The 13,110-nt window shown below is 46.9% G+C and overlaps 1 long non-coding RNA gene across 2 annotated transcripts in view; it reads right to left on the bottom strand.

The window, feature by feature from the left end:
- Window positions 1–13,110, bottom strand: part of LOC125941603 (uncharacterized) — a 129,575-nt gene that overhangs the window by 9,024 nt on the left and 107,441 nt on the right. The window lies entirely within an intron of this gene.

Genomic DNA, 13,110 nt, shown 5'->3' with positions numbered 1-13,110 from the left:
ATGTGTATGTCTGTGTGTGCGTGTGTGGGTATGTGTGTACGCGTGCGCGTGTCCGTGTGCGCGCACCAAGGAGAAATACTTCGTAGTTAACGTGTTACTTTTTTCCTAACCACCTATCGGTCCGGTCCGCAACCTTCGGCGCCGCCTAGATCATTCTGTAGTTCAGTACCGTTAGATATGACATACTGGTAGCGATTTTCATCGTGCGAGAAAGCGCGAATAAGTATTATTTCGTTGAATTAAACCAAACAATTATCATTTTTGCATATAGGCATATGAACTTGAGTTGGTTAAGCGAAAGTATAAAAATAAGTCAATTAACAACCGCTCAATAATATCTTGGCAGCCGCCGTGAAGTAAAAAGCCATACGCACGGAGGCAAAGTTACGCATCTGGCATGTATTATTCGCGGATGCTCATAAAGTACAAGCCACGCACTTCTGATAATCTCCCTCAATTCTGATAAACTTGACATCTTGAAGTCTGTAAGTTAATTATAAAGTGCCATAGTATTAGAAGTTTCGGTGTGAGCAATCAGCTTTTTTTTTTTGAGGGGGGGGGGGGGGGAATAGAGACTTAGGGTACTACGAGAGGTGATGGAATGCAATTTCTTGTCGTTTCATAGTGACGGAATACAGGCGCGTGTGTAAAATTCTATGTTGCCTGTTTCGCGAGGACAGCACGTATTTTGCACAGTGCCATTGGTACAAAGGCTTTTCGCCCACTCATTTTGGCGAATTCACTTCAAGTAAACTATCACATTTCTTCTTGGTTACCTTCCCCGAGCCTTTAAATAGCCAGGATTATGAACCAAATTCTCGTTTATACTCTACGCTGCTTATATCATATGTGCCCAATACACCTTCGCGTTACGGACAAACCAAGTGGCAACGTAGAGGCAAACAGCTCAGCCACTGCTTGGTACTCATTTTTTCGGAGCGCTTCCGCTTGTATTCATCGAAGCGTCCTCAAAAAAAGAAAAAAAAAAAAGAAAATCTCACGCCGTTCTAGCGGAAGCGTACTTTCGTCACGACAGTTTCACAAGGGATAACTTCCCATATAACGCTTCAAAGGGCCGAATAAACAAGCGCTCGCATTGATTTTAATGCGGCTGCAGCGAGCCATTGGAGGGTTCCGCGTGCCGTGCGCACCGCGCCGGCCCGGGGAGGGGAGAAATCCGAGGAGAGTTGAGGAGGAAAGCTCGCACGCACGCGGAGGAGAGTGTCGCTACTTTCAAGATCAAGGGGTTTTAAATGAAAAGACAGGTTGGCGCCGCCGCCATGAAGTTTCCACACCAGACAACTGTGACGTCACGGATTTTGACGGCGTGTGCTGCGGCCCTGGTAATTATTATTTAGCGGTAAATATTCACCAGATTGTGTTCTAAAGGAGCCGAAGACTGAATATATGGCAAGCTTCGGAAATCTTTACCGAGTCAACCCCGCCAAAATGGGAAAAATTACTTTGAAATCCGTGACGGCTGACTGACATACCACCGTTTCGGTTTCAGCTCGAAATTAAAAAAAAATGTAACTTATTCCTTCATTTTCTCTTATGATAACCAACATATCTCGAAATTAACAACACAGTTTTCAAAGACTACGTACGTGCGGCGGCGTCCGATGCCGACGGCGTAGAGCGCGGCGCAAGAGAATGCAAAATGAAGTTGATCGTTAGAAAATACGGTTAATCTCACGCAGCACTGTTCTCAAGATGAATGCATTGGGACCAATGTGACGCGACAGATTCACAAAGCTTTCGTTAGGTGGGTGGCGGCATTCGTGGTAGGCCTCCGAACTCCGGGAGGAAGCGCTCTTATGTATAAGATGAAGTTTGCGAATACGGGGCCGACTCATTTAATGTCTGTTGTAAGATAAATAAAAAAGTTGGCCTAAAAAATGAGACATTCTCGCCCGACAGGCGAAGCATTGATTGCGATAGCAAATTGTTAGCTATACGAAGTAAGGTTAGTCGCTTTATAAAATACATAAACTGCGGTAATGATTCGCTTACCAACAAGATTAACTAGAACGCTGTCACGCGCGCAGGCAAACACGAGCGCGTTTCGCTCGATGACCGCGGACGCTCGCTGTCAGTAGTAGTAGTATAACTTTTATTTAAAAAAATTAAATCCAGGTCCAGTGGGTGGGCCCCTCAGTCCAGGGCCCCACTAGCGATAGCGGCACGCCGGGCTTGGTCGAGAAGGGCCAGTTGGTCCTCCCGCACCGTGCTGGCTAGCCACACCTCCCACTGCCTACTTTTGGAGTTTTGCCCCAAAAGAGGTGATTGGATTTCTTGTGGCCGATTCTGGCACGACCATGTGATATGGTCAAGAGATGGCCGCCCCCCGCACCAAGGGCAAGTGTTGGGGTACCGGGTGGGGTGTATGTGGTGTAGCAGTAGCGCACCCAGGATCTCTGCCAGGGGGGGGTTGACAGTTTGCCAATACCATCTAAACAGCACTAATTTCGATTTCCTCACGGGAAATTGTTAAAAAAATGCGCTTTTTGCGAGTGTGCAGACGATTGCGCGTCTTACATCTTAGTTGCAGTACTCAAATGCGTAAGGAAAGAAAAGGGGTTAAACAAAAGGAGGGGTTAAGTCGGCCTCAGGGGGGGGTTCCAACCCCCGAATCCCCCCCCGTCGGTGCGCCACTGTGGTGTAGTAGGAGTAGGTGTGGGTATGTACGGGCTTGTAGTCGGCGCCAGTCCCGCATTTGCGCTGAATCCAAGGATGGGTCTGGAAAGCTATACTGTTTCCTTCCTCGTCTCTGTGCCTCCAAGATATCTTTTATTGTGATCGGAGACTCTACGAGAGTGCGTTCCGTCGCTCGGATGCTATATTCTCGAGCGAGGTGGTCCGTCCTTTCGTTACCCGTCACTCTGGCGTGCGCCGGACACGACGTAATAGCGTGGTGTTCCGTGAGATTTCTTCCTAGGATTTTCATTGCGAGTTTGGGCAGGGTGCCTGTCATGAAAAGGCGACATGCCGACTGCGGGTCGGTTAGTATTAAAGCAGAACGTGCTCTATTTTCAGCGTCACGTATAGCCAGAGCCACCGCGGTAGCCTCTGCTGTGGCCACTGACTCTGTCCTGACTGTTGCGGAAATAGTAGTTTGTGCGTTTGTGGCTACCACAGTGAAAGTTTTGCTATCTTGTTTACACGCGTCCGTGTAATAAACCTCCGGATTTCTACCCGAACCTGCGTTCGAGTGTCCTGGCCCGTGCAAGGCGCCGTTGTCTGTGGTATTTCTCGCTCATGTTTTTAGGGATTGGGGGCACAGAGATCTTAGCTCGTATGTCCGGTGGGAGGAGTTCTGTTTGGTGGTTGCAATGTGCCGGTCTGAGTGGATAACCTAATCGACGGAGAAGTGTTCGGCCTTGCTCCGTGGAACTGAGCCTTTCTCGTTGTGCGATCAGTGTTGCAGCCACGAGTTCCTCAAAAGTGTTGCTAATACCCATTGCTTCAAAAAAGGTCGTGCTAGTGCTGATCGGTAGACCAAGCGCCGCCTTATAAGCTGTGCGTATCAGGGCATTTATTTTAGCTTCCTCTGAGTTTGATACTTTTTGGAAAGGAAGGCCGAAGGTTACACGGCTTATGATAAATGTCTGCACGAGCCTTATCGTCTCTTCTTCCTTGAAGCCTTTTCTGATCTGTTTATCATCCTAGACACACTGTTAACGGTTTTCCCGAGATTTGCGATCGTGTGCCCTACTGCTACATTTTCCTGTATCCGTAGTCCGAGTATACTAGCTTTAGATACCTCCTTTATTGTTTGACCTCCAAGAGCAAGCTTTATCGGAAGTCTATCGTCCTTTCGTGTATAAGGCGCTCTTACTCGGATTAGTTCGGACTTCTCCGGGGCACAACTCATACCAGCTTTTGCCACATGTTCCTCTACAATGCCAATTGCCTTCTGGAGGGTTTCCTGACGTTCCCCTAAAGATCCCTTTGCGGTCCAGAGAGTTACGTCGTCCGCGTAAATCGCATGTCCTAAGTTTGGGATCCGTTGTAGTTTCACTGCTAGTCCTTTCATCCCTATATTAAAGAGAAGCGGCGAAAGAATTGAACCTTGCGGCGTTCCTCTTTTGGGGGTCTGTAGAACGCCTGAGCGGGTGGATCCTAGCCCTATCGTGGCTGTGCGTTTGTCTAGAAAGGATTTTATGTATTCATAAGTCCGCTGTCCGCAGTGCATGTTCGATAGTTCCGTTAAAATTCTCTCGTGTGAGATGGTATCGAAAGATTTTTTTGATATCTAATGCCACTATGAATCTGTCTGCATTTCCTCTCTCTGGGCTTAATACTTCTTCTTTCAGCAGGAGAAACACGTCCTGTACCGACATATGCTGTCTAAAGCCGAACATAGTTTCCGGGAAAAGGTTGCTGTTTTCTATGTACCTAGTGAGTCTCATCTGTATAACCTTTTCAAAAAGCTTACCCAGACATGAGGTAAGGGATATGGGTCGGAGATTTTTTATGTCCCTCGGTTTCCCTGGTTTCGGTATTAGAATTATCTCTGCATGCCTCCATGCCTGTGGGATTTTACCTCATTCAGTCCATACATGTTTGTTAAAGAGATCTGTTAGCCCTGTCAAAACATTGAGGCTAAGATTGCGAATCATGGCGTTTGTTATTTTATCCGGTCCAGGCGCCGTATTTTTCTTGAAAGTTTGCGCTGCCGCGAAAACCTCTGCCACCGATATAGAGGCATCTAGCTCCTCATTGCTCCTTCCTGAATATGTGGGAGTATCATGATTTTGCGTGGAATTTGCTCCTATATATATATGTGTGTGTCTTCTATAGGGCGTCTAGGAGATGTGTGTCAGCGTCTCAAAATTCGCATTGAAGTAATCGAAGAGCTCGGTTTGTCGCTGTTTTTGTATTTGCAGGATCTATCATGCTTCTCAAAATGGCCCATGTCCTTTTTGTGTGTAGGGTTCCATGTAGAGATTCACAGAATTGGTGCCAATTATTGTTTTCTAGTGTTTGTGCATAAGCATTAGCCTCTGTTAGTTGTGCTATGCGTATTTTAAGCTTTCTATTCAATCTTTGTCTTTTCCATCGTCTCGTCAGGCTTCTGCGTCCTTCCCATAAATGTATGAGGCGGCTGTCTACCGCTGTTATATCCGATGTTGTAGCGATCTCCCTCGTTGCTCTTCCGTGTGTTTCGCGTATTTGTTCCACCCAGGTTTCAATATCTTCTGTGAATATGAGCTGCTCTTGTTTATCTCGATATACAGTAGTCTGTAACGCAAGCCCTCCCTAGGGAGCGACGGATTTTGGGGGAATTGAGACCTATCGAGATAATGTTATGGTCACTGCCCAAATTTTCCTCCAAATTTGTCCACCGGGTCTCCCCTGGATGGCTCGAGAAAGCAAGATCTGGGGTTGTATCCGCCGCTACACTGTTGCCTAAACGTGTGTTACACCCCGGTATTGTGATGAGTTCTAGCCCGTATCTATCTGTTGTCTCGACTAGTGATTTTCCCTTCACTGAGTCTTTGTTGTAACCACAGGCGGAGTGTGGTGCATTGAAGTCACCAACCACTAGCAGCTTGTCTTTTCGCTCCATGTCTGATATTGCATAAATTATTAGGGTATCGAAGCATGGTGCTCGCTCTCTAGGAGCACTGTATATATTTACGATTACAGTCTTTGCTTTATTTCTTTTGCATGGCCACACCGTTAGTATTTGATGCTGTGTGTCGTGCTGTGGCATATACGTGACGCTGAGGGCCAGGTCTTTTCTCGCAAAGGTGGCGACCCTAGGATAATCAGGATTGGAATATGTCTCGTATCCCTTTAGTTTTTGTGTGATTTGCCCGATTTCTTGTAGGCATATAATGTCTGGTAGGACTGACGCTGACTATATATATTGTGCAAGGGCAGCATGTTTGTTACGTAACGTACGGGAATTCCACTGCCATACCTCAAGGTTTTCAGGGTTTCTATGTGTCGCGTTAGCCATGAATGGTACTATCGCTATGCGTCGTCTCTATCACTTTAGGGCGACGGCTAGGAGCTCCTGGGCTATCATTAATGCGTTTTCGTGTGGTTACTTTGATGGAACTTAGCGAGTCATCTACGTGTCTCTTAAGAGCATGCAATTCTGCGAACATTATCTGTACTTGATGTGCGATTGTTTCCAGCTGCTTCCCCATGGGCTCTTCTGGTGTTGGTGTGGGTTTAATAACCTGAGTTGTAGACGCTTCTTTTGTTTTGTTTGCGAGGTCGTGTATTGTTTGCTTAAGGGCAGCCATCTCTTTCTTCAATTCCGCCAGGCAGGCTTTTAGTGATCGATTTTCTTCTATAAGTTTCTGATCCGCTACCGATTTGTGATTGGTATGTTGTGCAGTGGGAGCAGCAACTTGTGCCCAGCTTACCTTTGGTGTCGCCATTTGTGGTTGGCCAATGGTTTCCCTGGACTGAGGGTGTTGAGGTGTTGCGTTCTTCAGCTTGGACTTCACAGGTCCCTGCCCGGTTTCTTGACGGTGTACTTCCGGAAAATTTTCCTGGTCGAAGGGAATTGATCCTTCCGTGGTATAACCCTTGCTCTTCTTCCTCCGACTCGAACCACCTGTGTTTACTCTTGAGTCTACGTTCCTTTGATGGCATCCGTGCTTGGCGTCCTGACGATGGTTCTGGTCGGCGAACATGTTTTAGACGCTTTCTGCAGCTTCGGTCCCCCGTTAGGTGGGCTTCACCACATGAGGAACACTTCGGGTTACATTCGTGTCCGTCTGCAGGATCTTCCGTTCCACAAATCCTACACACACACAGTTCCGGTTGTAGGCACACATCAGTTCTGTGACCCACCCTTTGACATGTTTTGCAGACTTGCACTGTATTTCGATGCGGATAGCAGGCCATTTCGCCTCCCTCGTAGTACACATATCTTGGTACTAGGTTTCCTAAAAATACAATGACGGCACTCTTAGTGTCCCCCAGCATTCGTGCGTGAGCGACTTTCACATTTAGCGTGCGCACTCTGATTTTCGATTTAAGGGCGTCTGATGGCGTATGTGGGGTGAGTCCGTGGATTACCCCCCGAACTGCTCCGTCCCCCAGAGCTACATACGCTTTCACCGCATGGGGCTTTCCATTTATCTTGAGTGACGTAATCTGGCGCAATTTGTTTGCGACTTCCTTTTCTGGGGTTGAGACAATTACAATGTTCGATCCTGGCTTACTACGTATCAGAAACTGCTCACCTAGGATCTTTTCATCGCAAGCCTCTATAATCGCACGGGCCATCACGGGAGTTGTAATTGCTCGAAGCGGGAGTCCTTGATGCGGTCTCACAATCACCTTGAAATCGTCCTTTGGTAAGGGTGGTAGTTTCTTCCCGTTGCGTCTCGGGCGAAATTTTGGCTTGCCTGCGTTCTTCGGAGAGTCGTTCTTCTGGTGCTCCTGCGCACGTTCTCTCCGTTGCATTTTTCTTTCCCTGATGGACACAACCGTGGTCCATCCCTCTTGGGCGTCTTGAATGCGTTTGTCGGTCGTAATCTCACCGCTGTTGATGGTGGACGGTGCTGGGCTTATCCCTGTTTTGGTGGTCATCGCCTGGTGCGGTCCGATGTCCGCAAAATCCATGCGCTCTTCTGTGTTGGTATCATGGCTGGTCGGGGCTCTCCCCACTGAGCCGCTTTTTGCACAACGCGCAGGAGTTTGCGACGCCATCTGCGTCGGCGTCGCGGCGGTGGCGGAGTCGCAGCCGGCGTCGCGGCTGCCGCCGCTCGCTACTCGTCGGTAGGCTTACACAGGCTCACTTGTGGAGGTAGCAATCCCTTGGTCGTATTTCCGTGAAGAATGGTCCAAGGGCCAAAAAACTGGCCTCCCTGGCTGCCGCTTGACTTCCCGGAACGGATGAGGTGCACTTTTCGTAGGTTAGAAGAACTGGACCACACGAAAAGCAGAAATTGCGGAGCGTGATGCGAGTGCGTCCACACTCCACAACGCCACCCCGCGTCCTCTCGCTGTCAGAACGCTGGCGTGAAGAGTTGCGAGCAAATTAGTACCCACGGCCGAACCCATTTCATTGGTTTTTTAGTGTTAATTTTTTTGGCTGGGTCATTGTCATGACCTACATGATACGCAAGTCATGACATTTATGTCATGACCTATCACTTACGTTCGCCATGCACTCAGGCCATAATATATCAATTTTGGTACCTACCAAGTTAACGAAACGACAATGGGAGCATGCATCAAGACGTAGGCGGCTGTTTCATGACTTACATGACACGCATGTCATGATATTCATATCATGATATTCATGTCATGACATATCATTTATGTTCGTCATATACTCTTGTCATGGTATGCCAATTTTGGTACATGTCAAGTTAACGAAACGACCATGAGAGCACAAAAACGTAGGCGGTTGTTTCATGACTTACATGACACGCATGTCATGATATTCACGTCATGACATATTTATGTTCGTCATATACTCTTGTCATGGTATGCCAATTTTGGTACATACCAAGTTAACGAAACGACCATGAGAGCACAAAGACGTAGGCGGCTGTTTCATGACTTACATGACACGCATGTCATGATATTCATGTCATGACATATCACTTATGTTCGCCATACACTCCTGTCATAATATATCAATTTTGGTACCTACCAAGTTAACGAAACGACCATGAGAGCACCAAGACGTAGGCGGCTGTTTTATGACTTACATGACACGCGTGTCATGATATTCATGTCATGACATATCACTTATGTTCGCCATATACTCTTGTCATGGTATGCCAATTTTGGTACATACCAAGTTAACGAAACGACCATGAGAGCACAAAGACGTAGGCGGCTGTTTCATGACTTACATGACACGCATGTCATGATATTCATGTCATGACATATCACTTATGTTCGCCATACACTCCTGTCATAATATATCAATTTTGGTACCTACCAAGTTAACAAAACGACCATGAGAGCACCAAGACGTAGGCGGCTGTTTCATGACTTACATGACACGCATGTCATGATATTCATGTCATGACATATCACTTATGTTCGCCATACACTCCTGTCATTATATATCAATTTTGGTACCTACCAAGTTAACGAAACGACCATGAGAGCACCAAGACGTAGGCGGCTGTTTCATGACTTACATGACACGCATGTCATGATATTCATGTCATGACATATCACTTATGTTCGCCATACATTCCTGTCATAATATGTCAATTTTGGTACCTACCAAGTTAACGAAACGACCATGAGAGCACCAAGACGTAGGCGGCTGTTTCATGACTTACATGACACGCATGCCATGATATTCATGTAATCACATATCATTTATGTCCGTCATATACTCTTGTCATGGTATGCCAATTTTGGTACATACCAAGTTAACGAAACGACCATGAGAGAACCAAGACGTAGGCGGCTGTTTCATCACTTACATGACACGCATGTCATGATATGCATGTCATGACATATCACTTATGTTCGCCATACACTCCTGTCATAATATATCAATTTTGGTACCTACCAAGTTAACGAAACGACCATGAGAGCACCAAGACGTAGGCGGCTGTTTCATGACTTACATGACACGCATGTCATGATAGTCATGTCATGACATATCACTTATGTTCGCCATACACTCCTGTCATAATATATCAATTTTGGTACGTACCAAGTTAACGAAACGACCATGAGAGCACCAAGACGTAGGCGGCTGTTTCATGACTTACATGACACGCATGCCATGATATTCATGTAATCACATATCATTTATGTTCGTCATATACTCTTGTCATGGTATGCCAATTTTGGTACATACCAAGTTAACGAAACGACCATGAGAGAACCAAGACGTAGGCGGCTGTTTCATCACTTACATGACACGCATGTCATGATATGCATGTCATGACATATAATTTATGTTCGTCATATACTCTTGTCATGGTATGCCAATTTTGGTACATACCAAGTTAACGAAACGACCATGAGAGAACCAAGACGTAGGCGGCTGTTTCATCACTTACATGACACGCATGTCATGATATGCATGTCATGACATATCATTTATGTTCGTCATATACTTTTGTCATGGTGTGCCAATTTTGGTACATACCAAGTTAACGAAACGACCATGAGAGCACAAAGTCATAGGCGGCTAGATAGATAGATACGGTCAAAACACTAAATAAAGAGGAATCGGTCAGTTGGAGAAAAATCCAAACCAGCACGTATCCAAATTTGCATATCCTTAGTAAAATACATCCCACGGCATACCCTCCTCGCTGCCCATGGCGCTCAGATAAAGCAACCTTACATGATATCACGTGGGCATGTCAGGCTATCACTGCCGTACGCCCCATACAACACCCGACAGCGGAGTGATGGGAAGAGCTGCTGGCCAGCGAGAGCCTCCAGGGACGATCAGCTAAGTCTGGTTGACCGGGCCCGCAGAGCGGCAGCCGCAAGCGGAGCCCTGGACTGAGGGCCCCCCACCGCAAGACAAGAACCTCCGACCAGCCGGTATCTCTCCGCAGCAATTTTACGGCCAATAATTAAGTTTTTACCCCCCAAGAAATGTTTCGCATTTAAAATAGCATCGCGCAGCATAGCGGATGCAAGGTGGAGAGGAGGAGTGTAGGCATGTGGTAGTGCGACGCGTCATACGCAAATCGCGTTTCCCCGCGTTCGCGCCAGACGCGCCTGGTGTCCGCGACTGCATCCGATGCCTATTCATGGTGGCGGCTCTGCAGGTTTCGACCAGACAACTGGACATTAGCTGCTTCCGAAAGACCTAGCGAGAGAGCTAGGTCTTTCCTTCCCAGCTTCCCTAGCGAGAGTTGGGGAAGCTGAAACCAAGCGTCACGTAAGAGAGCATGCCATGCCGAGTTTAATTTGAGGGAAGCCGCGAGCTCGCGTAGGCGAAAAATTTAAGATCCGGAGGCTTGTAAACGTGGCCGATTGAATTCATCGTGATACTACGCAGAACATCGCGAAGAAATCCGGAGCGCCAGGAAACAAACTAAGTGTGTGGTTTGCCGCTACTTTACTAGACTTTCCCCAGCTCCGCTGGTCTCTGCATGGTGTTTGCGGTAGTAGAGCCACGCATAATTTTTGCAGCGAAGCTGTGTACCTTTCGTTGGTCGGGAAATTTCGTGGCGTAAACACAATACGCCAGGTGAACAATTGAAGGCAAACGATATATCTTTCTTTGCAATCACGCATACAGCATGTGTATATATATATATATATATATATATATATATATATATATATATATATATATATTGTGAGACGTCGACCGATGCGATGACTTTATTTCCGAGCAGACGCCCGCGACAAAAGACGAGTCGTATGTACAAATGACGACGACGATATGCCCAAAATGCGCTCACAATATATATACTTAGTGACGCGTCACCACGCTTTCATACATAAGAGGGAGACCCGTCTAGCAACTCATTCAGTTCATTCTAAGACTGCCATGGGTAGACCACGGAAATTAAAGACGCCAGAAGAACAACGTGAATACAATGCTCGACCATGTGTGGTGTTTGATGCAGCTTCGCTGGACATTCACGTTCGCAAGGCGGGATGGCGGGATTTTTTTTTTTTTTTGCTCTCCCTTCAACGCGAACTAAGCGTGCCAAAACGCCTCGCACACGAAGTTATCAGCTATAACCCTCGCAAGCGTTCTCGCACGCCTACAGCATACGGCGTCCGCACACGATGTTACGGCACATAGTGGCGCCGACGGCAGGAATTCGCCTGGAGCGGCCATATAATTGCTGACGCGAAAATAAAGTCAAGACAGTGTATGTATCCAAAAGGGTCACAAATCACGAAGACTGACCTCAGAAACTTTGACACAGGCTTATAGGGAAACAGCTGAATAAAGGCACCATTCTCAGCCCTTGAGACAGTTCCGGAGGATTAACTTCATGTACCGGGACATTCAAACTCAATGCCGCTGTGTGATTAGAACTGTGCGTAAACGCAGCAGTGTTGCAACAATATAACATCCGCACGACACAAACCTGACCAGCAAGCCTTGCTTTTCTTTAGCGTGCGGGCCACACATGCGCAATACATTTTGCCAGTACGCACGTACTATACTACTACTACTGGTGTTTATTATGCATAAGGAAGAGACGCTTAATTCTGCAGCCCATCAATACATAAGGAAGAGACGCTTAATTCTCCAGCCCATCAGGGAGCACGGCGCAGCCCCCTGATGGGCTGCAGAATTAAGTGTCTCTTTTCTTATGTATAATAAACACCAGTAGTAGTTGTATGTACAAACTGCTGAAAGAATCACATTTAGCGCATGAGCACGGCTCCAGTAACGTACCAGAGCGTAATCAATAAATGACCTGTGAGTGTAGTGATTTAGAATGAAAAATTTCCCAAAGTATCCGGACAGCTTGAAATGTTTGAAGCTTGTCGACTGGGAGTGCGTTATCAGACCTGAACAATTGTAATACTAGGTGTGAAGATCCGAGAGTGGTGAACTTAATCGTTTATTAAGGACAATTCCGCTGAGTGCGATCAAAAATTCTCAGACGCTACGTGAACGCCAGCACCAGACGTGCGCTTTGGTCATGCTGAACAAGCCATGACAGCTGAATAGTTTGCGGAGACGCACTACATTGTAAGGACATAAGAACCAGTGCTCTATCGCGTGCTTAACACGTTCCATATAACTAAAATGTTTGAAAACAATCGGCAGGTTAGGTAGACGGAACCACTAGATGTTCCGTGCTGCCTTCCATGCCGGCATCCGCATAAGTTGCCACTACGTATGATTGCTATTTCCTGTATGTAAAGGCCACCACCATCTTGGGGTTACTCGATACGAAGAGCACCTCGTGCATGCTATAAGTGTCAAGACACGGCCGTGGACAAGATAACCATTCTTGCAAGATGATTTTTTTAGCTGCTGTGTAGTCCGAATTGACAAAGACGCCGAAGCCGCCGAAGATCGCGGAAACGCTCACATATACGGAGAGCAAGACTCATTGGCAGCGTGGGTCACGTGGCTACGGTCACAGCCCTCGCAGTAACCTTGTTTTCTGATCTGACGGCCAATGCGCTTCTGCACGTGGCCCTAGCGGCGATTTTAAT

Source organism: Dermacentor silvarum, chromosome 11, assembly GCF_013339745.2.
Source record: "Dermacentor silvarum isolate Dsil-2018 chromosome 11, BIME_Dsil_1.4, whole genome shotgun sequence".
Classification (NCBI taxonomy): domain Eukaryota; kingdom Metazoa; phylum Arthropoda; class Arachnida; order Ixodida; family Ixodidae; genus Dermacentor; species Dermacentor silvarum.
This window is presented reverse-complemented; position numbering and strand designations above follow the sequence as displayed.